The sequence below is a fragment of the Monodelphis domestica genome, chromosome 7 (genome assembly GCF_027887165.1).
Source record: "Monodelphis domestica isolate mMonDom1 chromosome 7, mMonDom1.pri, whole genome shotgun sequence".
In the NCBI taxonomy this organism is placed as follows: domain Eukaryota; kingdom Metazoa; phylum Chordata; class Mammalia; order Didelphimorphia; family Didelphidae; genus Monodelphis; species Monodelphis domestica.
This window is the reverse complement of record NC_077233.1, coordinates 21,557,158-21,581,324: the sequence shown is the minus strand read 5'-3', so window position 1 is coordinate 21,581,324 and position 24,167 is coordinate 21,557,158. Positions and strand designations below refer to the sequence as shown.

Genomic DNA, 24,167 nt, shown 5'->3' with positions numbered 1-24,167 from the left:
GAGATACTTTTGGTCCCTCTTTGACTATTTATTCTATCCATTTTTCTTTTTGTTGTAGAACTAAATTTTCTAGCACAATGTCAAATAATAGTAGAAACAATGGGTATCCCCACCTCATTTCTGATCTTATTAGTAAAATTTCCAATGTTTCTTCATTACAAGTAAAAGTAACATTGTTAAATAGATGCCTTTTGTTCTATCAAGGAAAGAACCATTAATTCCTCAGCATTTTAGCATTTTAGTTTAAATGAGTGATGTAAGCTTTATGTTCAAGGTTTTTCCTGCTTCTATTGATTAAATTATATCATTTTTATAACTCTTGTTATTAACATGATTGATTATCCCACATTTTGCACAATGACTGAAGAATCCCTATATTGCTAGTATAAACTCAACATAGAGATAGTGAATACCTTTTGGATATATCACTGTCATCTCATTCCTCATATTTTATTTAATATTTACCCCTTCTGATTTCTTTTTTCAAGAAGAGAATCAGGAGATGCTTGACATGGTAAAAACCAAACAACATCACACACAAAAACACACTTGACTACATATAAACAGAGGAGAAATGACTGGTTATATATTGATGTGGAAGTCATCACCAAATCAGCTGTCTATGTTCATTCAGATCATCAGGTTGTAGCAAAAATCAAAATCAGCATCAAATCAGAGGAGGATAAAGATGAGAAGCCACTGCCTGCAATTACATGAGCTCCAGCCTTACCTCTGTAAAAATACAGTTGATGAAAAGTGGAAACTGGATGAAAGGCAAGGCTTTGATTTTGATGGTTTCTCAGAGAAGTTTAGCCAATCTAAAATAGTAGCCACAACAAGGTAGACAAAGAGGACCAGAAACCACTTCATCCAACAATTATTTGGTCACCTTGCCAAACAGAAAAACATGGCAGTACATATAACAACAGTTTAGAATATAGCTTGGTAGAATAAGTAGTATAAAAAATATTTGAATCAGAGGCTAAGAATATAGGAACAAGAGGCAGCTAGTGACTCAATGGATAAAAAGCCAGGGCTGTAGATAGGAGGTCTTGGTTTCAAATTTGGCCTCAGTCACATCCTAGTTCCAATGGAGGATTCCTCAATGTGGAAATTTTTAACATTCACAAGTCTGAGAAATTTCAAGATTTACACTGGGTAAGTCATTTAACCCCAATTGCCTAGCCCTTAGTGTTCTTCTGCCTTGAAACCAATATCTAGTATCAATTCTAAGACATAAGGTAAGTGTTAAAAACAATAACAATATAGCAAAAGTGGGAGATAAACGACAGACTGCTACCCTCATTTACTTTTTAGAAGATTTATAGCAGTGATTTTTCACCTCGGTTCCATGGATAGGTTTCAGGGGGTCCATGAACTGGATAGAAAAAGTGGCATCTTTATTTTCACTAACCTCTAGATGAAATTGAGCATTTCCTTCAATCATTTTTTAAAATAGTTCTGAAAAGGTGTCCCTTTGCTTTACCAGTCTTCCAAAGGAGTCCACGACAATTAGGCAACAACAACGAAAAAGTTAATAACCATGAGTCTCTAGGAAGACCTATACCATGCCAAGTTGTTGGTGTATGGAATATGTATAGAAGGATTTATACTGTAACTACAACAGATAATGAGAATTTGATGAGTTCTAATTTGCATTGGAAGAGGAAGTACCTAAGATGGCCAGTTCAGACCTACAAATACAGAGGCACTGTTACAAAGAAGAAGGAATCCTAGAATTGTATCTGGAAGAACTTGCTTCCACTGGATTCTGCCTCAGACATTTCATAGCTATATGACCATGGACCTTTTGAAGACTCAGTTTCCCCATGTGTACAAAGGAGCTAATTATTTGCATACTATAGATATCCCAGGGTTGATATAAAGAAAGAAGTTTGCAAACCATGACTTAATTAATTATTAATATGAATGAAGCATTCATTATTGTGGTGTAATTGTTAAATTGCAATGCTGAAGGGACTTCTGAATCCATCGATCCTATTCATTTGAATACCAAGAACATCATTATTAAATAGGAAGCTTATTTCTGCTTATCTCATTGTACTTTCTGTGGATGGGATCATGGGTTGTCCTGGACTGTTGCTATGTCCTTTGTCAATGACAGATGCGTGGGTCTTTCCCCATGTGTAGTTTTCCATATGATGGGTTTGCTGTAATCATGTTCCACTCTTTCTGACATTTCCATGGTAGTTTTACTGTTGCCAAAGTGGACAAGATTCAGGTTGGGAAAGCCACAAGATACCTGAATAATTCTGGCTGTTACTGTAGCTGTCATCACAAAAAGAATTGCTTTCTCTATCATGAATATTGCCAGATGTTGGGGTAATGCCTTCCTTTTTTCTAGGTCCCCCCAGAAATTGGCATATATGTTTGGGCACAAAAATTCTCATGTGGGGCTCATGTCTCACTTTAAAGTCCTCTCCATATGTCATTGACCATCTAAGCTCATGGTAGGAGGCAGCCCTCAGAAACCTCTGTGGCATCTAAAGGCCAACATTACTATTCAGAGTCCTACCATAATATAGTTTAAATTAAGCCTTACTCAGTAACATTACATTTGGTTGTATCATCTTAAAGGAAACCTAGTTTAATTTCCTTTTTATAAAAACCCTCATAGGGCATCCTAGAATTTCTTAATCTGCCCCTGGGCTCTGTCTGTTTTTGGAGAACTGCTAACTAACCACATACCCTTGCAGAAGGCTGGGAGGGCAGTGGATGCATTTGGTTTCTACCTTCTTGAGTTCTGAGAGCAGACTCACACATTTTCTCTAAGGTATAGAGGTAGAAATCGTAGCTTCTTATCTAGGAGTTGGTCAAAGACAAGGATGGTCTTACCTGAAGAGCTCTAATGTGGGCAACAGCCCCAAGATTCCCTCTCCTTTGCACTCCCTTCACTGGTCTGCTGAGAAGTTCCTGCCTCAGGGTTTCATGCCTTTTGGTTAGTAGGGATTCTTACCCAGAGTTCATGGATTTGTATTTTTTTTAAGTATTTTGATAACTACATTTCAATATAATTAGCTTCTCATCTAATCTCATGTAATTTTATGCATTAAAACATTTTATTATGAGGAGCCCATCAGCTTTACCAGACTGCCAAAGGGGTCCATGACATGAAATAGTTTCAAAGCCCTGAGTTAAAAAACCTTTGTCTCCTTAGAGTCCTTGGCGAAATTATAATTGGCTTAGAGGGGTAACCCATTATTCATTACCAGTAATTAACACCTTAGAAAGGATTAATTGATCAGAGTACTTTTCAACCAGCTCAGTTGCTGAAAGGGATCAGAATGTAGGATGGGGGCATTTTAATAAGGAAGAATTCACTTGATGCCCCTGGAATAAGTACAAGGTAGGGTGGAATACTACTGCAGGGAGTGCTGAACAGTCAAGAAAAAGAATGAGGGAAGGGAATCCATCCAAACACATTCAAAAGGAAGTAGGAGAGATACTAGGACAAACTTTTGGGGAAGTGTGTGTATGTGAGAGAGACAGAGGCAAAGACAGAGACAGAGAGAGAGAGACAGAGAGACAGAGAGAGACAGACAGACAGACAGACACTCAGAGAGACAGACAGACAGACAGAACAGAGAGACAGACAGACAGACAGACAGAGGGAGGGAGGGAGAGAGACAGACAGATAGACAGAGAGAGAGGGAGACAGACAGACAGACAGACAGAGAAAGAGAGAGAGACAGAGAGAGACAGAGAGAGACAGAGAGACAGAGAGAGACAGAGAGAGAGAGACGGAGAGAGACAGAGAGAGAGAGAGAGAGAGAGAGAGAGAGAGAGAGAGAGAGAGAGAGAGAGAGAGAGGGAGAGAGAGAGAGAGAGAGAGAGAGAGAGAGAGAGAGAGAGAGAGAGAGAGAGAGAGAGAGAGAGAGAGAGAGAGCAAGCACAAGTCAGGCAGATCTAAGTTCAAATTTGGCTTCAGATACTTAATAGCTGTGTGATACTGGACAAGCCACTCAACCTTGTTTGCCTCAGTTTCTTCATATATAAAATGATCTGGAGAAGGAAGTGGCCATCCCTTCCAGTATCTCTGCCAAGAAAACACAGGATGAGGTCATGAAGAGTCTGACATGAATGAAATGACTGAACAACAGACACACACACACACACACACACACAGACTTTAGCAGCCATCCTCAGACTTGGACTTTTTGTATTCTTGTGTTTTCTTTCTTCTCTTCCTCCTTTTTCCTTTTCTCTTTCTCCCAGAACTTCAGGAGCTTAAATACCACCTATACCATCAAGAAGACTCTGTGTGTGTGTGTGTGTGTGTGTGTGTGTGTGTGTGTGTGTGTGTGTGTCCATATCCAAAGCTAGCATACTGCCATCTTCTGCCAAGCTGGAGTCTTGGGACCCTAACTCCTCAGAGTCTCACTGCTGGACTAATTCTAACACAAGGATTTAGATTTGGGAGTTTCCAAATCCCTGTGGCTTGTGCTTCTGGGCCAAATTGTAGACTAGAGTAGAAAAGCATGAAAGAAAAGTCCTTAGACCCAGGCTTGAGGTCTACACAATCACTGGTGGAGGAAGATGAAGACTTTAAATCCCTTCCTCCTTACCATATAGCATAAGAAAACAATCACCTTCTCCTTCAAATGTAAATGTCCCAGAAATCAGGACTAGTGCGACATCAAACCATCTTAAAGAGGCAGATAGTTCCAGGTACCCATCCATGGATCCTCACCAGCTTGTACTAGGCTACCATGAAATGTCTACATATGATGCAATGCTCACTGGATTCTCCTAGAAATTTCCAGCTGATTTTCTGGGAAATTCAGCATGTTCCAGTCTCCTATTTTATATAATAACTATTTACCCATTTACATATGCACGCACATACTTCTTCATGAAAATTTGTGAGCTTATCGACCATAGGAAATTTTTTTTAAAACTTCGTTTCTTTTAAAACCAATCATAATTTACCAAAATTTCATCCTTATTTCCCTCTTAAGGGGAATTTTGATCTCCCCCATTTGATGTGCTTTGGATTATGTTCATTGGAAGATGTCATTTTCAGAATGGTTCTGGGTATTGTTGGGCCTTTGAAGAGTCTTGCTTCCAATTCAGATTTCTTCCTCCTCCACACAGTTAATGACAGAAATGGCTAAAGTGGTCCCTCTTTGTCACATTTGACTGTGTGGGATACAGGAAGAAATGATCCAAATATGGCCAGTCGGAATTAGCTAGTGGCTCGGGTTGATAGTCTCTTTCCTTTCTGCTTGGAATCCTGTCTTCATGTAATGTGCTCTCCATCTAATTTCAGGAGAATAATTAAGTCTTGGACACGATGAGAAAATGTGTGACTGCCACAGTTGTGTAACCTTGGATTTTGCTTCTCTAATTCCTATTTGCATCGTGCTTGCACATTTAATCAGAAACCATCTGTTGAGGGTTTGTTTTTTTGTTGTTTGTTTGTTTGTTTTATCTTTTGAATGATTTTTTAAAAAAGGACAAAAACCAAATTCAGCAAAATGGAAATGAATTGAGGCAAATGAGCTGCAGGATTAGACCATGGAGGCCTGAGATGGAAATGAATAGCTTGATTCTTTGTTGTTGTTGGGTTTTTTCTTCTGTAGAGCATCATAAAACATTCAATGGTATGTCAGGTATAATGTTTTACATACTTGAGTCACAGATTGTTAAAGGGCTGCAAAACACAGTTATAAAATGTTGAGGTTATTTTATACACCCACAATAAACTGAGCATTTCAGTCAAAAGGCGATTTTGTAGTCTAATGTTTCATTCAGAAACATTGCATGTTTATTCCTCTCTAAATCACAGACTCAGGATCTCAGATTTGGAAGGGACCTCAGAGGCTCCTCTAGGGAGAAGTAGAACAAATCTACTCTGTCTTCTCCATGACAGCTTTCAAGTACCTATAATGACTCCATCTTTTCTCCAGACAAAACATTGCTTGATCTTTCAACTGATTCTCATATGGCATGGACTGGAATCTTTGCACCATTCTGATTGCCCTCCAGTTTATCAGACTTCTCCATAAAATATGGTGTCCAGAAAAGAACAAGCATTTTCATTCTTATACACAATAGGATTATTTTATCTAATTCCTGAAACCTATTCCCCTTAATATAGCCAGAATTGCAGTAGCTTGGGGGGGGCACCATATTGTATTTATAATTCATCACAACCTGCTAAAAGTTCCAAATGTTTTGCAAGTTGACGTCTCACCGTGCCTTCTTCATCCCTTGCTTTTGAAATTGATTTTTGGAACTCTTAAAAGTTTGTGCTTATACCTGTTGCATGTTATCCTTTCTGATCCAACCCATGGGTTCAAGATCTTTTCAGATCCTGAGCCAGTCTTCCAAATTACATCTCGATTTTTGTCATTACTAAATTTGACTATGGTTCAACAATGACATCTTAAATGTCTCTTTGTACTTCTTTGTTCATCTGAGCCTAATGACTTGAACTCACTATAGATTGCTAAGTCATATCTTTTACTATCTTCTTACTTATCTTAGGTTTCAATTTTGTATTGACCCTTTCCATTTCTGTCTTTTGCAGCCTAGAGACTATTTTCCTTGGAAGAAAAATCTGGCATGTTAAAACTTGAATATTATTTCTTTTGTCAATCAACTTCTTGTTTTCCTTCTCTCTCTCTCTCTCTCTCTCTCTCTCTCTCTCTCTCTCTCTCTCTCTCTCTCTCTCTCTCTCTCTCTCTCTCTCTCTTTCTCTCTCTCTCTCTCCTTTCCTCTCTTTCCTCCTTTCTTCCTCCTTCTCCCACTTCTCTCTCTCTTTTTCTTCTCATCCTTTTATCCTCTTTAAACACATCTTTTTTTTTCCCTATTCCTTATTTTTGATTTCCTATTAGGGATGAGAGATTGCATGTGTATATTCAGAATCCCCAATAAGGTGAGATACACTAATGTTGTTTAGCAATAACATAAAATATGTTATACTCAAACCCAGTTCTAAAATTGTGAACTTCCCTCTTCTTGATCTCTACCCACCCTTGAGCCAAATACTCTTCAATAACAAATCTTTATGGAACCTACCAGTTACTGATACTAGTAGAGGGTGTAGAGAGGGGATCATGCTAAACTATATTTTTGATAGCTATTGTCCATCAAATAAAATGTGTCAAATTACATCATTTTTAGACACTTTGAAAGTAGTTCATGAAATACTCTACATGATATTGAACTGTTGTGACCTAAAAGGTAGGTGTGTACCCACTGTGGATATGTGCAAGTTGCACAATGAAACTTAATTTTGTGGGAAGGGAGATGAGGTATGGATAGTTCATTAAGAGAGTCTTCAGAATGTTCTGTCTACTTTGAAAGCTTCCAGGCCTATTCAGCAACTTCAAAATAAATCTTTATGGCTCTGTTATAGGCACCACTTATGTCCACCGGATTGTGTACTTCAAAAGCATGGACATATTTACTAGCAACTGTGAATTTTGAAACACGATTTCTCTCAAAAGGTTCTGGTAATAGCATGAAACCACCACAGCCAAGTGGCCCTCAGAGACCAACACTGAATTTCCAACTCTAATTTAACAAAATTGCTTTATAAAAGGGGGAAAAAAAGTCTTACATAAAAGTAGGCTCAGGACGTTGATTCCTTTCTCTTCCTTCTCTCCTCATCATTTATTTTCCTGTGATTTTCTTTGCAGTCCTTCTATATGTCTTCCTGTGACTGGCTTGTCTTTATTTTATTAGCCTTATGTGATGACTTTGAACTATCAGGAGCTCTTCTCTCTCTAATATCCAATAGCACTGATTATGTGAACTCCATAATTTACTACTTGATTAAGACTATCCTAGAATCATAGATATTTGAGCTAGGAGGGCTGATAGATGATCATCTATTCCCATCCGCTGATTTTATGGAGGAGGAAACTGAGAGCCAGAAGCAGGAAATTATTTGACTGGGATCACACAGGGGAACTTTTAATTCTGAAGTCCTAAAACTGGGTTCAGGAGCCTTTTCTTCTGACTCTGGACCCATTGATAATTCCACTGGGACATGTTTTAATATTATATATTATCTCCTAATTGTTTCATATGGTCAAGACTGCAAGCTCACTGGCCCTATTTGGATCCCAAGTCTGATGCTCAAAAAATACAGGTGAATTGATTGATTTTTAGGTCAATGGATCATTAAGTTCTCAGAACACAGTACTTATCATTTGCCTTGAGAATCAAAGACTCTCAGGGGACAAGGGAGTTGGAGGCCAACTAGTCCAAATCATACCTATTCAGAATTCTCACTACTCAACAAATAAATAGTCTTCTAGACTTTGACAAGTTAATTTGATAACAAGTAGTTAATTGGTCTCCATGAAACCCTCCAAGCAAAAGAATCTCAAGGTGGTCAATTCTGAAACTGAGGAGGGGGTCAAATTAATTGACAGGTTTTCCTTAAAGCAAATAAATTTATTGACTACCTTAGACCTGTTGCTCTTAGATCTGTCTTTTGGGGCCCTACACTCTAGTCAATTTCCTCTTCCCCATGACAGTCCTTTGGGGATTTAAAGTTAGGTACCAACTCCCCAGACTCCCTCAAGTTTTCTTTCCCCTAGGCTTACCTTCCTTGGTTTCTTTATCTCTGGTCCCCATCTAGAATGATTCTGAAGCCTTTTACTTTCCTAGATGCCCTCACCTGGAAACTCACTAGTTTATGAATGTATAAATTCATATGCATCTATGTTTTCATCAGTGTGAGGATTCCTTTAATATAATCTCATTTCCATTCTCTAAGTCTCTTGGCTTTCCATGAGTACCAGTACAGTATTCAGTTTGTCCATATCTTATCCCTGATTCTCTCTCCTCAACTGACCCACTTCCTTTAATAGTCATACATATCTGCTGATATTTTTTTACAACCCTTTTCACTCATGGTTTGTTGTATTTACCAGACTATTCATTTAACATATGGCTCTTCATTTCCTTCTAGGTAACCCACAATTTTGATTACTTGGTATTCCATGATTTCATTACATGGTATTCCATAATTCCCAGCAATATATCATAAACTGTAACACAACTTGATTTAAGAAGCTAGCTCTATATTGTAGGAGAAAGCTTAGAGGCATGGAAGACACTAGTCCCCCAAAGGCAATCCAGCCTACTTTCTTCTTCCTGTTTAACTGGACTTTGATGTCTGTGGAAGAAAGAATGAGCCGGACGACTTTGTGCAACTCTCATTTAAATTTAATTCACAAACAAGTCAAGACCACCCCATCTTGTCATTGATCATCGTCAGAAATGGACAGGCAACTAAATCCAGGTCACACTCTGTCATAATATAAACAAAATCTGTTCCTTGTCTATTTAGGTTAACTATTGGATTTTGAGTCAGAAATACCTGGATTCAAAATCATACCTCAGACATCTTTTAACTAGAATCCTAGTTAAGTCATAGAACCTCTTGGTGCTTCAGTTTCTTCACCTCTCAAATGATGGTGCTGGACCCATTGGACTCTAATTTCTCTTCCAGCTTTTCTATGTTCCTCTGATCTTATGTGAATGGTTACACAAGACCCTTTGGAATCAGTTTGGATCTCATTGGAAAGGCTCCTTATTTTTCTAGATCTCAATGCAAATACCTTTATATTTATAGACAATCACTCTTTCACTTGTATTTTGCCATGAACTTTCTGAAAGAGGGAGCAGAATGGATTTGACCTCTAGGGTTTCTTCCATATCTATCTCTATATACGTTCTCCAAACTTTGTTTTCCTAACTTGGGCCTCAGGAAAATTGTGATTGAATGTAAAACTTATTTAAAATATATTCCCTATAGAGAGCCAGACATGGAGACAAGAGGTCCTGGATTCAAATTTGAACTCAGAAACCTCCTAGCTCTGTCACCCTAGGAGCAAGTCATATAACTCCAGTTGTTTAGCCTTTACTGCTCTTCTGACTTGGAACCAAGGCATAGTATTGATTCTAAGACAGAAGGTAAAGTTTAAAAAAAGGAATATATATATATGTATATACATATACATATATATAATATTCCCTAAAATTACAGAATTGAAAACCATGTAGTCCTGAGAGACTATGATAGTGAACCTAAGCTCAGAATGAGCTAATTATTGTAATAAGATGCTATAGTCCTAAAATGGGCTCTTGGAACTGAATGTAGTACCCAGGTGTGATCTGCCTAGGGCAGAGTGCTGGGGGGACCATCACCTCCCTAATTATTGTCATTTGGACTCTCTTAGTGAGGTCTTAGGTTGGATCAGCTTTTTGGGGGGAGAGGGAGCTTATGAAGTCTCTTTAGTTCCCAATCAGTTTCCTTCTCTTCCAAGATTAGGACTTATCTACACTCTCAACTGCCATATCATGGGCAATGTATTTGGAAAATACTGCTCTCAAAGAGTACCCTTAAAGATGGCATCATTGAAATGCTCTCCAGCAGGGATTAGCATGAGATAGAGCTGGGTCCTAGTGAACAACTGGATGAGCATGCCCCCCCTGCCCATACTGCTGGAGATATTGATGTTTAAAGTCCTCTTCTATAGCCACGATAATTTCTGAGAATCCCCTGGCTCTTTCCAGAAACTGAAAAAATGGGTTAAGTTCCAGGTACCAAAAAGCTTGTTTTCAGAAGATTTAATTGTTCAAAGATTCTCTCATGGCTTCTTCTGCCTTAAGCAAATGCCTGATGCACATAACAAGAACTCCTTAACAATACAATTTAGAATGAAAGTGCTGATACAGCAGCGATGATTTCAGAGAAAATATGTTACTTCAATTTTCTCCATCTGCTCACAATGAAAGCATGGAAAGATGAAGTTGGGAAGAGTTCTAGAGGAAATTGTTCATAGAAGAAACTGGGACAAAACAAAGGGGAAAGGGGGGGAAGATAAAATAACCTAATCCTCATATTTTGGGGGTCAAAAGTTATAATGAAGTTATCTTATTTTAATATTTTATATTACATATGTATTTTGTATTTATGTTTTTAATAACAAGTTTATTGTAAATATAAGACAGAGGGCTACTTGTATTGTTTTGCTAAGCCTTCTAGGTAAATTGGTTCATAGAAGCCAATTCCAAATCCCTTCACCTGAAAATCCAACAAGTTATAGGTGTGAATCAGAGGCACTAAAGCATCATGGATAAAGTTCTGGAGTTGGCATCAAGAAGACCTGAATTCCACTTTTCTAATTTGATCTTTCAGTCTCTGTGATCTTGGGCAATCCCTTAACCTCTCTCAGAGTCAATTTCTTCTTCTCTAAAATGAGGTATTATTCATAAGGGTCAAATCAGATCATGTATGTTCCCCACTTTGCAAACCTAAAAGTTATATCACATAGAATTTTAGAGAAGGATGGAGCCTCAATGGCCTTCTAGATCCAATTCATTCCTGCAGAGGAATCTCCTCTTTAACATATCTGTTAAGTGTGTGGCCATTCATTTTCTGCCTGAAGACCTTCATGGGAGAAACCAGGACCAATTATCTCTCAAATCAATGGAGGTAAGTGGAACCATTCATATTGTGAGGAAGTTTTCCTTGACATCAATCCTATATAAGTTGGCTTTTTACTAATGTATCCTGCCCTTGGAAACCAAACAGAACAAGACTAATCCCTCTTCAGTGTACCAGCCCTTCAGCTACTTGTACATAAATGAACCTGCACCCTTAGTCTCTTGTTCTTGAAGCTAAGCATCACTATTTACTTTCCTTGATTTCTATGTTCTTTTACTCAAGGCCCTTCCTCTGCCTTTTTGGCCCTGTATGGATTGCAATTATTTTGGACTTGTATAAAGAAACAATCTGGATGATTCTGGAACCAAAAAAAAAAAAGCCGCAATCTTCTTCAACTTCTCTCTTTTAAACAAATATTTAGAAGGGAAGAAGAGTGTATAGGAAAGAGAACTGCTCTTGTAGCCAGGAAAGAATTGGGTTCAAATCCTACTGATATCACTTACTAATTGAGTGACCATTGGCAAGTCACAGAATCTTCTCCAAGACCCAATGCCCTCATCTGTAAAATGGGATTTAAATACTTAAAGTATCAATTATCCCATATGGTTTTTATGAAGTACTAATGGAATAATATATAAAAAGAATCCTATAAAAATTAAAACACTATATAGTTCACTGATGACTTATTACCTGCTATTTTGTGTTAGGCAGTATTCTAAATGCTGTGTGACACTAGCTTACATTCTATAACATTTTCATGTTTCTCCTCTATAAATGCACTCGTAGTCTCATTAGCTTATGGTTGTATCCTTTTTAAACTTATACATATAAATCTACAAAACTATTTTGTTCAACTCCCCTCCCCCTTGGTTTTGCCTTTGACAGGAAGCCCTCCAAAGATATGATTTAGGTGCCTAATAATGACACAAGTGAATCAATTTCATCCCTTATCCGAATCGAGAAGACTCTGCAGATCTGGTCATTTATAAGCAAGAATTCTACCTTCATTCATCTGATGACAATGTCTTCAGCCCCCAAACAGTACTCCAGAATGAGTACCTCACTAACTAACAAATGGTCTTGTCCTCCTGCACAGAACATAATTTTCTCCAGGGAGGAGTTGGCTTCCTATAGCCGGTTTTTATATGTTCATCTCCTAAGAGCTGTATTTTCTTGAGGGAAGGCAAATGTCATGACTGAAGGCACTGAGACCATCACTTGATTGATATTCCTTGAAATGGCTCCTTTATATTTCAGAAGTGAAATCGGAACGCTTTTGAGCAGTGAAGAATGTCAGCACAAATGCACTCTCTGGTCCTGAACCTCTGGGAGGGGAGTAGGGAGAGGAACCCACTCCACTTCTTTATTTAGAGTTTGCATTGAGAATTGGGAGCATTATTAGAAAGGTCATCCCATTTCAAGTAGCAGATGGAAGGGGGGGGGGGAATCAAATCCTGCTTTTACAAATAATTTAATTGAATTCTCCTTGCCATTTCTGCAGGCAATTCAGGATATTTTTTAAAAGCATTGATCCATAATTATCTCTCCAAATGGTCCTCTTTGTTTGACAGATGTAGAATTCTGCTTGTTTGAGAGTGCAGTCTAATACTGTAACGGTTTTACCTACTCGATGGTCTTTTCTTTTCCTGTGAAAACAAGTGAACACAATGAAAAAATAAAACCTCGCTCTTTTTTTTTAAACAAAAGCAAATTACAATTTTGCAAATCTGCTCTTAGTTTGAAGCTTTCCATAGGTTATAGTTATATTTATAAAGGTCAGCTTCTTTATCTTGCTCCAAGTTAATTATATTTTTCACCCACATAGTCTGCTTATGTGCATCGGGTCTGCCTGGTCACAGAGACTATGGCAGGTTATAATCATAATGCATAGTTTTATCATGTCGGTAGAATCATAAAATGTTTCTGATTGAGATCAAAGGATAGATCTATTCAATAGAATACATATTTATAAAGGCAGCATGGTGTAGGGATTGGCCTTGGAGCCAGGAAAGAATTGAGTTCAAATCTTGCCCGTGCCACTGACTAATTATGTGACCACTAGCAAGTCCCTTAATCCTCTCCAAGTCCCAATTTACTCCTCTGTAAAATAGGGTTGAAATACTTATGGTACCAATTATCCCATAGGGTTGTTGTGAGGTGCCAAGGAAATATACTAATAGAATTCTGTAAAGCTTAAATTATTATTTATATTTCAATGATGACTTATTAACTGCCTACTATGTGTACTAAATACTGCATAATACTGACTTCCATTATATAACCTTTTAAGATTGGCAAAACCCATTACAAATGTAACTGGACATCCTGATACGCCAGGGTATTCTGCATGTTGATCGTATTCTGAAGGCAGAATTAGTGCTGATCATTTGAGTGTGTTTTTGTGCGTGTATATATAGATATAAAAGATATTTAATGAGTTGATATGAAAGCCTCCAGATAGTCAGATAAACATGGCATCAGACATTTTTCAGGAAAAGAAGCAGATATGTAGGGGGGGTATAAAAATTAAATTATGTCTCTAATAATAAAAATATTATATTTTTGAGGTTTATTAAGGATTATTAGAAATCAAGGATATAAAATAAAAACCACGTGCCCATGGCTGATTAACCCATTCAAAATCCCCACGCTTAGCTTACCACTGTACTTGCTACATCATTGCAATGGAAAGGAAGAAAGCGTGGGAGGAATTACTGCCAGTTAAATACCAATTGTGAACCATCCATCGTGGAGACTCAGGTGAGATTATAAGGAATTCTGGGAAATACCAAGGACTTCTGGGGAATTGAAGTCTAGGGTTCAAAATCTCCATTTTTACAGGGGTTTGGCTCTCCAAAGTGTCTTTGCTTTCTAGCTCTTCTCCCTAGTATCTCCTTGGATGAAAAGGGATCTTCTCTCTATTGCTTTTAATTAAGATCTCATCTTTCTCCCTATAAAGAGCTCATTGGTATATTCTTTGGAATATTCTCGTCTACATAATTCATCCAATTTCTATTTGCTTGACTACATGGGTTACTTACTATTCACTATGTGTTATAAGGAGGTCTTTTGTGTAACCAACTTTTGGTGGGAAGGAGTAAAGCCTGAGTTAAGTTAAGCTTACTTAAGGAGGAGTGAAGAGCTCCCCTGCCCCTGAAGAGTGAACCAAGGAAGTCACTTTCCTTCTGCATCCAATATGGCTCCCAAATTTAAGAAGTTAGTTAGATTCAGGTCTGGGATAGATATGGCTCTTGGGGGATACATGACAGAAAGAACAAGCTCCTAGCCATGACTTTTCTCCTATTCTTCCCCTGGAGAGGGCTTGGTCACACTCCAGAAATATCTAACTATTCACTCTCATCTTATGCATTTGTCAACCAATGTGTACTTGCTGATTCCATGCTTATGAAAACATATCTTGTACATACATTACCTCATTTGTTTCTCAGAACAACCTAGGGAAATAGATATCTTATTATCCCCATTTGGGAATGGAGGGAGGTCTTAACTGTCATTTTCTTGATGTTTGGAACTCTTCTAATGCAGATATGAGAATATTATTTGACTTACATTTTTGGTGAATTACCTGATTGAGAGCTAACACATCAGATGGAGAACTTGAACAATGCAGGTCTTTCTCTCACCCAGACTTATCTTCTGTATCCAATAAGCCATATTGCTTCCATGCCCATTTTAGGATAAAGAAACTGAGATTCAGAGTGCATGGGACCTTAGGTTACAGTGCTAATAAGTCCCCAAGCAGGAATTTGAATCCATGTCTTCCTTACCCCAAGGATATAAATGTGAACTATTATGAGCCCATTTGTGAATTATTGTTACAATAATAACATTGACATTTATAGACTACTTTGCAAACCAAAAACACTTTATAAATATTGTTTATTTATTTAGGCAGTATTTTCTGTTAGTTTCACAGTCTTTGGGAAGTTGAGAAAGAATACGCTTTTTCAGCATTGTTTTTGCTGAAGGTGTCTTTATGTCAATTTAAGAAATCATTTTTGTAGGTTATGAAATATGTGTGTATGTGCATGCATGTGAGAGTGTGTGTGTATTCATGTGTATGCATTGCATGCCTTTCTTGGGATGGAGATGGGAGCCTAAGGATGTTGATGCAATTTCTTTAATTAGTCCAATGGCATTAATATTGTCAGAAAAGGTTGCATTGTATGTCATCTTTACTCTTCTCTGTGCAAATCTTTGTTTGTTCTGTCTTGATTGATTTTCCCCACATCTGGCCTGATTCAGTGATATTTTCTTTGGGTCCCCTTTTCACTTTGGCATCGATGGAGTAAATCACATCTGGGCCCTGTCTAAGGTCAGAGGGCTCAGCAATAAATAGATAAAGAGCTTTTTGATTTATTATTCATGTTGATAACAATACTCAAAATGACTAAAGGAGCATTCCCTTTTCTATCATAAATTATTGGATGACATTTAAAAAATGTCTCTCAGAGTGTGGTGTGATGATCCATTCAACTTTCTGCTTCTCTCTCCTGCTCTCTCCACCTTTTTCAAGTCACAATCCTTCTCTCTTTTTTTTTCAATTTAATTTTTCATTTAACCATGAGCTCCTCAAGGCTGTTTGTCTAAGATATTTTGAGGAACAACTCTTAGAGGAACAAAGAAAGTTACAAAAAACAACTTCTTGATAGTCAATGGATGAGTAATTTTACGTGGCAAGGACCTGAATCCATAGCAGCCACATCATTCATTTGGCATTATCAAAGCTTGAGGTCTTTGCTAATTTACTAAGGTTAGAAAAAGTGATGACTTTATTCTTCTCCAATGAAAAAGTTTGTGTCTTCAAATTTTGTTCTGACCCCCAACTGTTCTCCATACACTCCACTCTCCAACATATTTTGATTCTACCTTGTAGCATGCAGCATGCACTGAGTTCTAATGTCATAATGGTGTCCATGACATGGAACCCTACCTTCAACTACTAAGTGTCCTGACTTCTTACATAGCATTTAAATATTTATACCACTTGCACAGAATAGTTTGGGCTGGTTGTCTCTTCTGTTAGACTATGGACTCTTTGAGGGCAGGGACTGTATGTTTTCCTTTTCTTCCTTCTCCCACCGGAGCTTGGCAGATGTAGTAAATGCTTAATAAATTCTCCTCACCTGATGTTAAAGCACAATCTGTTTTCTATTCCAGGAATCCTTCTACAGTTCCCTTCCCAATAGTTTTTATTTTCAGATCTCTAAAGAGAATTTTTAAAAACTCTATAAGACACTTTAAACTCTGGAACAGGAAGAGAACTTAGATGACATCCAATCCAACACTTTCATTTGACAGATGAGGAAACTGAGGCTTAGGGCTTTGCCCTATGGATCACATACTGAATCTAGGACTTCCCAACTTCAAGGACAGAATTACATCCACTATACCATGCTTCCTCTCAAGAAGTTTGAGACTCAGACAAGTGAAAGGACTTTGCTAGGGTCATACTGGTAGTTAGTGGATTACCATGCAGGATTCTATATTCTAGCTACTTGCAGTAGATAGATAGATACATAGATAGATAGATAGATAGATAGATAGATAGATAGATAGATAGATAGATAGATAGATAGATAGATAGATCTTATCTCCTTCATAAGCTATAAACTCCTTGAAGGCAGAGACCCATACCATCATAGTATCACAGATCTAGACCTGGAAGAGACCTTAGAGTCATCTAATTTAAGCTTTTCTCTCTTTTAAATAGATGAGGAAATTGAGTCCCTTGAAATTGAGTGACTTGCCTGAAATCACGCAGGGAGTAAGAATAACAATTTGAACTCAGATTCTCTGACATGAAATGCTTCATGCTCTTTCCATACACCTTCTTCCTTATCTACATTTTGTATCCCCTAGCTACTATTTAGCAGATACTTTAATAATTATGATGAAAGTGTTATTATAGTATTTTAATATTAAAGTATTATTATGGTATTATTCAAGGATTAAAATTATAATGATTAAAATAATTGTTAATAATAAGCATTATTAACTTTCATAACTAGACATTAGAGATTAGTATTCAGATTGAGGGGGCTTCTGACCCCCAAGTCACTTTGTATCTATTATTGCATTTACCTATAAAAACACATGAAACCTAGGGTCAGACACTATTGGATACATAGTAGAAGGTTAATAAATACTTATTAATAATTAGAAAGGTAGACTGGAAAGTTAATAGATGAAGTTTGAAAAACATAAAGTTTAACCTTTTACTCATCAAACTGGCAAAGGTGACAGATGATAGAAACAGCGATTGTTGCAGGGTCTGTGGGAAGGCAGACACACTAATGCTTTATTAATAAGAGTCATGAATTGACTCAACTATTCTTGAAAATAATGTGGAATTATTCAACTTTAATATTCATGAATCTATACTTTAATGACCTTAATTCAGAGAAATTATTATAAATATATACTAAGAAAGTTGAAGACAGAGGAAAATGTTACCTATATACAGAAAAAATAATTCTAGGAGCACTTTTGTTGTAACAAAGATTGCTGCAAGGAAAATAAAAGTCTATTGATTGGAGATCAGTTAAACAAATTATGTCATATTAATTCAGAAGAATATTATTATGTTATGACAAATGACAAATAAGATTTTAGATAAAAATACTTTTAAAGATTTGTATGAACTGGTGTGGAATAAAATAAACAGAACCAGGAGAGGGAAAAAAAAGAATTGTGAAATGATCTCAGATATGTAAAGAAAAGTATCATTAAAAGATTAAAACATTCTTTAATACAGTAATGAATTAAGTCTTATGTTGGCATATGGTGGGTCTTTGGTGAAGAATATGGCAGACATTTTCAGCCATGGCCATCTTGTGGATTTGTTCTGCTCATTGTATTTATTGCATTGGAAGGATTCTACAATGGTGGAGATAACCATTGAGAAGTGACAATACCATTAAAACATATAGAAGAATGACAACAAAATAATTTTCATAAGGTAAGCTATAGGCAGATTGCAAAAGAGAAATGTCAAAAGAGAAATGTCAGACTGAAGCACTGGAATCATATCCTTGAGGAAATAGAGAGCCTCGGAAGCTTATTAAGCAAGATCAGACCTGTGCATTAGAAAGATTATGTTGGCAGCTATGGGAAAGATGGATAAAGAAGGGAGAGAGTAAAAGCAGGCAAACCATTTAGGTGGCCATTGTAACAATCTAGAAAAGAGACAATAAATTTCCTACAGTAGGAGAAGAGTAGCCATATGAATAGAGAAAAAGGAATAGATGCAAGAGATGTTGCAGAAGTAGAATTGATGAGATTTGGCAGATTACTAGATGGAAGAGTGAGGATTATGGGATTATTCAGTTTTGTTTTTTAACTTCTTGCCTTCCATCTTAGAATCAGTACTGTGCATTGGTTCCAAGGTAGAAGAGTGGTAAGGGCTAGGCAATGGGGGTTAATGACTTGCCCAGGGTCACACAACTAGGAAGTGTCTGAGGCCAGATTTGAACCTAGGACCTCCCATCTCTAGGCCTGGATCTCAATCCACTGAGCCACCCAGCTTCCCCCCAGAAATGATTTTTAAAAGAAAAATCTTCAGAAAGTATTTCAAATAGATGGCAAAAGTGGTTGCTTTCTTAATGATTTTTTTAATCCTTACCTTCTGTCTTAGACTTAATAGAAAGTAATGGTTCCAAGGCAGAAGAGTGGTAAGGGCTAGGCAAAGGGGGTTAATGACTTGTCCAGGGCCACACAGCTAGGAAGTGTCTGAGATCAGATTTGAATCTAGGACCTCCCATCTCTAGACCTGGCTCTCCATCCACTGAGCAACTCAGCTGCCCCCATAACTCTTGGTTATTAAACTAGGTCACTAGAAAGATGGTGGGGCTTTCAAGAGGAGCAAGCAGCTTTGGAGGAACAATAGGTATAGGGGATGTTTTCTAGGTAGAGGGGTAGAGGCAGAGAAGTGAGAAATCCCCCCAAATAAGCTTAGATCTTTCTGTTTGAGAGTCTCTTACCTGGGCTATAGTTGTACTCTGTTGCATTTTTAAGGTGCATTTTAATAATGTAAAAAAATGGCTATAAGGAATTCTTGGAGTTGAAACCTTGGCTAGAGCGTCTGATGTTCTTGGAGGGTTAGCAGAAAGAAGCTCGTTGTTTATTAAAGAGAATTTTATCATTGTAAATATTTGGAAGAATCAACATTTTCTCTTTCCTTAATGAAATCTTGATGGCTCTTGATGGCAAGGGGAAGACGTGGACTGCCGTGGATAGAGTGGATCAGATAAAATGATCCAAAAGCACTGAGATTTTGCAGTCGACTTTCCAAGTCAACTTTACCTGAGTAAGAGATGGCCGGAAGCAAAATTGGAGCAAAGATCCTCTTTCTAACCTCTCTGATTCTCCCCTGGCTCTCAGGCATTCTCATCTCCATTGTTAATGCCTAGAGCATCTCTGTATCTGCCCTACGTGGATGGGGAATTGGGGAGTGAAAAGTTAATGGTCCTAAATTCCTATTCAGGGCCATGGGGTGGCTACAAGAATCATTGAATTTCTCAGTGTTGCCTGCTATGGAGCTCTGCTGTCAAACTGAAATAGAAATGAGGCCACTGATCCCTCCACAGGAATCCCTGCAGGCTGCCTACGGACAGTTTTAAAATGTACCGTTATTGGGGAGCAAGGGAGATTAATGGATTGAGAGATTGGCCTGGAGATGGGAGGTCTTGGGTTCCAATTTGGCTTCAGATGCTTTCTAGGTGTGTGACCTTGGGCAAGTCACTTAATTCCTATTGCCAATATCTTACCACTCTTCTGCCTTAGAACCAATACCTGGTATTTTACAACTCTTCTGTCTTGGAACAAATACTTGATATTGAATCTAAGATAGAAGGTAAGAACTTGAAATAAATATGTAATGTTATTAGGATAGCTAAGTGACACTATGGATAGAAAGCCATGCCTGGAATTGGGAGGTCCTGGGTTCAAATTTAACCTAAGATACTTCCTAGCCATGTGACCCTGGGCAAGTCACTTAACCCCATTGCCCAGCCCTTACCCTTCTGTCACACAGCTGTTACTAAGACAGAAAGTAAGGGTTTTTTTTTAATATAATGTTATCCAGGTTTTATTGCATTTTGATTGATTTTGTTAAGTATTTCTCAATTATATTTTAATCTAGTTCCCACCCACTTGGGAGTAATAGGGACTGAATGAAAGGGGGCCATGGACCATGTGTTTGACACCACAAGAACCATGGATCTGGAGTAGAATATTTGCTCCCTGAGTGTAGGAACTGTTTTCATTTTTATCTACTTATCTCCAGCCCTCTGCATAGTGTCTGACATGCAATAGGATCCAAGTAAATGATTGTGACTTTGTTTTAATTCAAGTGGATTGAGACAGAAGATCTGGGTTCAAATTCTGACATCACCATTGTGTATAACTAGAATTTTCTACCCCAGGACTCTCTCACTCTCTTCCAGCATCCCATATGCATATATATATATATATATATATATATATAAAACTATTGTGCCAGGGCAGAGCTACACAAAACTTATATTTTCCCTACTGAGTAAATATGCAAATGGGATGCTGGGAAAGAGAGTCCTGAGGTAGAAAATTCTAATTATACAATTGACTGCCTCTGTGATCAGGATCAAATGATTTCTCTTCTCCCTTGATGTGACTGTAAAATAAGGACTTAAAAATAATAATAAAAATAAATTAATAATAAAGAGAAATTTAAATAAATAATATAGAGACGAGACCATGGCATCGTGACCAGATTCTGGACTTGGAGGTCTGAAGACCTTTCCAAGATACTTCCTAGCTGCTGGACACTGAACAAGTTACTTTACCCCTCTCAGTTTCCTCATCTGTAAAATGGGGAAAATTAGTAATAGCACTTCCTTCACAGGGTGGTTTGAGGATTAAATGAGGCAATGAATGTCATATACTTTGTAAACCCTGAAGTGCTTTGGAAATCCTAGTTATGATGATAAATAAAAAATAATAATATAGGCTTTTCCTCCTGAGGCTTATTTATGACTTGAGTCACTTGAATGGATTCAGGAAGTAAGAACTGTGTAATCAAAACTGTTTTAGAAATCAAGATTTGTTCTTAATTGTACCCAATAGATACACTGTGTGATGCATTGGAAAAATACAGGCTTTAACATTTCCCACTTGTATGACTTTGAGTTAGTCTCTTTACTGCTTTAGCCCTCATTTTCCTCCTTTGTAAAACTCGTGGAATGCAAAAAGAGATTGTCTTCTCTAGTCAGGAGCCAGGACACTAAGATTCTTCCTGCCGCTATGAGATCAGGAGTGAAACAAGAAAGCTCATTATCACCAATATGATTTAATATTATATTAGACATGCTAGCACTAGCACTACAGCCTACTTTCTGAGCATCTCTGTCCCAGCAGAAAATGGAATTCCATTCCTGGATTCCCTTGTTCATAGAGCTGAGTCTGTTAGCTGTTTTCCCTCGATCCTGTCAACTTCCTCTTTGTGCATTGTCTTTTCTCATTAGAACATAACTTCCTAAAAGAAACTTTTATTCGTATTCTCATTACTATTTAGCACAAGGTGGAACACAAAGTGTCTAATAAATTATTTGTCTATCTGTCTTTCTGCCTATCTCTCTGTCTGTGTCTCTTTTTTATCTATCTGTCCATCTGTCTGTCTATCCATCATCCATCCATCCTTTCATCCATCCACCTATCTACCTACCTGCCCACTTTCTACTTGTCCATTCATCCATCCGTCTATCTGTCTGTCTATCTATCTGTTTATATCTATTTCTTACCCCTTCTACCTCTGGGTCTGTTATATTATAAAATCCTTTTCTTTTGGAAAGACCATGATGGAGAAAACTCTTAAAAATATTATAGGATCTGACTCTGGGGAAGTCACTTAACCCCCATTTTAGCCCTTATTTCTCTTCTGCCATGGAACAACACAGTATTGATTCTAAGATAGAAAGTAAAGGTTTGTTTTGTTTTATTTTTAATCTATATTATAGGATCCTAACTCTGGTGACCTCAGGTGAGGAAACAGAACTCTTGGGAAAGGTATCCCAGGTAGAAAACCTCAGAAATGGGATTTGAACTGAGGACCTCTCACCCCAGAGCCCACTGTAGCAAACTCTCTCATTGTGCCTTTACACCCTTTTGCTAGTGTTTCTCTATAGAAATTGCTCTATTCTAAATTAAATCAGGGTGCCAACTTTCATTCTTCTCTCAGTGTAACCTACACACAGAACAGCATTTTGAGGGGAGGGATAAGTTTCTGCAGTTTGAGTTCACAATCAGTAGGCTTAAAAAAAACAGTCCTATACTCAAAGAGGGGGAAGACAAGGAAGGAGAGGAGCTTCCTCAGGAAGGCTTTTTCCCATCTAAGGCTGCCCATTCAGAGCATCTTAGCTACATCCCAGAATGTGCAGTCCTTAATGAGGATTTCAGGTTGATTTTTGAAAAAGGAAAAAGATTTCTCCTTTTGCTTTTCTATATTTCAATAAAAGGAGGTAGATTTCTGTTTGTGAAACAGGACTTTGAGGGCTTAAAGGTACAGGTGGCACCTTATAGCATATAGGGCTTTAAATAAGATATATAAATCAGTTCTTTGTTAAGAAAGGAAATTGGTCTGCACATGATTGGGAAGCTTGGCATAACAGGGCTGGAGGAAAGCGGAGATGAAATCTATCATGTCACTGTTATAAAAGGGACAAGGTGAGATTCCAGAGAAGATAAGCCAGAAACTGGGAAAGAATATGCTGAAAGGGAAAGATTTTTAGCCTTAATCATGGGTAGCTGGCATACGGATGCTAGAGATTCTTGGGAAGATGCAGGGTGGCTTGGCACACTTCTTAGAGGGAGCAAGGCATGTTTAAAATAGGCCACATTGTGGTGTGCCATGCAGAAAGAAATCTCCCAGTGTCAATCATTTTGCCCTCTACCATTGAGATGCTCCTGCACCTGATCCTCAGTGCAGAGGAGGTCGGAAGAGGTGGCTGCATATTTTTTTTTGGTTGAACTTTTATATTTTGTTGGCATTTTGAGAAGTGTTTATAGAAAAATCTGTTGGTTGCACTGATCAAGTAGTGGGACAGATGCTTGCTAATTGAGAGCTGTATTGGGTGGTGATACATTTTCTATTATGCCTTGTGATTCTGGAGCGTATGTTTTTATCATCCCTCTTGCTTGTTTGCCTAATAGGTTGGCTTATGTGATAATGTAAAGTTGCTGAGTGACAGCTGTATTTCAATAGTAATGGTAACTTAGCAAATCTGACAGTTTGGCCATGCAATGAAAATGACTTTCCAAATCGTTTCTTTGGAGGGAAATGAGGAATTTTCATTTACAATGGGCCGTCTTTAATTTTTTTTTTTTGCGTGTCCTGGACCCCTTTAGCAGCCTGATGAAGCCTGTGGAGCCTTTCCCAGATAATGTTTGAAAATACATAAAAGAGGAAAAGGGCTTACATGCACAGAAATATTTATAGGAACTCTTTTTTTGGTGGCAAAGAATTAGAAATTGAGGAGGTGTCCATCAACTGGGGATTGGCAGATCTGAACTTGAATTATCATTTCCCACTTAAATAATCCCCTAATACACTGAACAAATTGTGGTATATGTTGGTGATGGAATACTATTATGTTACAAGAAACAATGTACACAATGATTTCAGGAAAAGCTAGAAAGGCTTACATGAACTGATGCAGGGCAAAATAAGAACTTGGAG

At 37.7% G+C, this 24,167-nt stretch overlaps 1 protein-coding gene across 1 annotated transcript in view; it reads left to right on the top strand.

Moving 5' to 3' along the window:
* The window catches only part of FHIT (fragile histidine triad diadenosine triphosphatase), a 1,742,917-nt gene that overhangs the window by 605,452 nt on the left and 1,113,298 nt on the right, over positions 1-24,167 (top strand). The gene's annotated exons all lie outside the window — the stretch shown is intronic.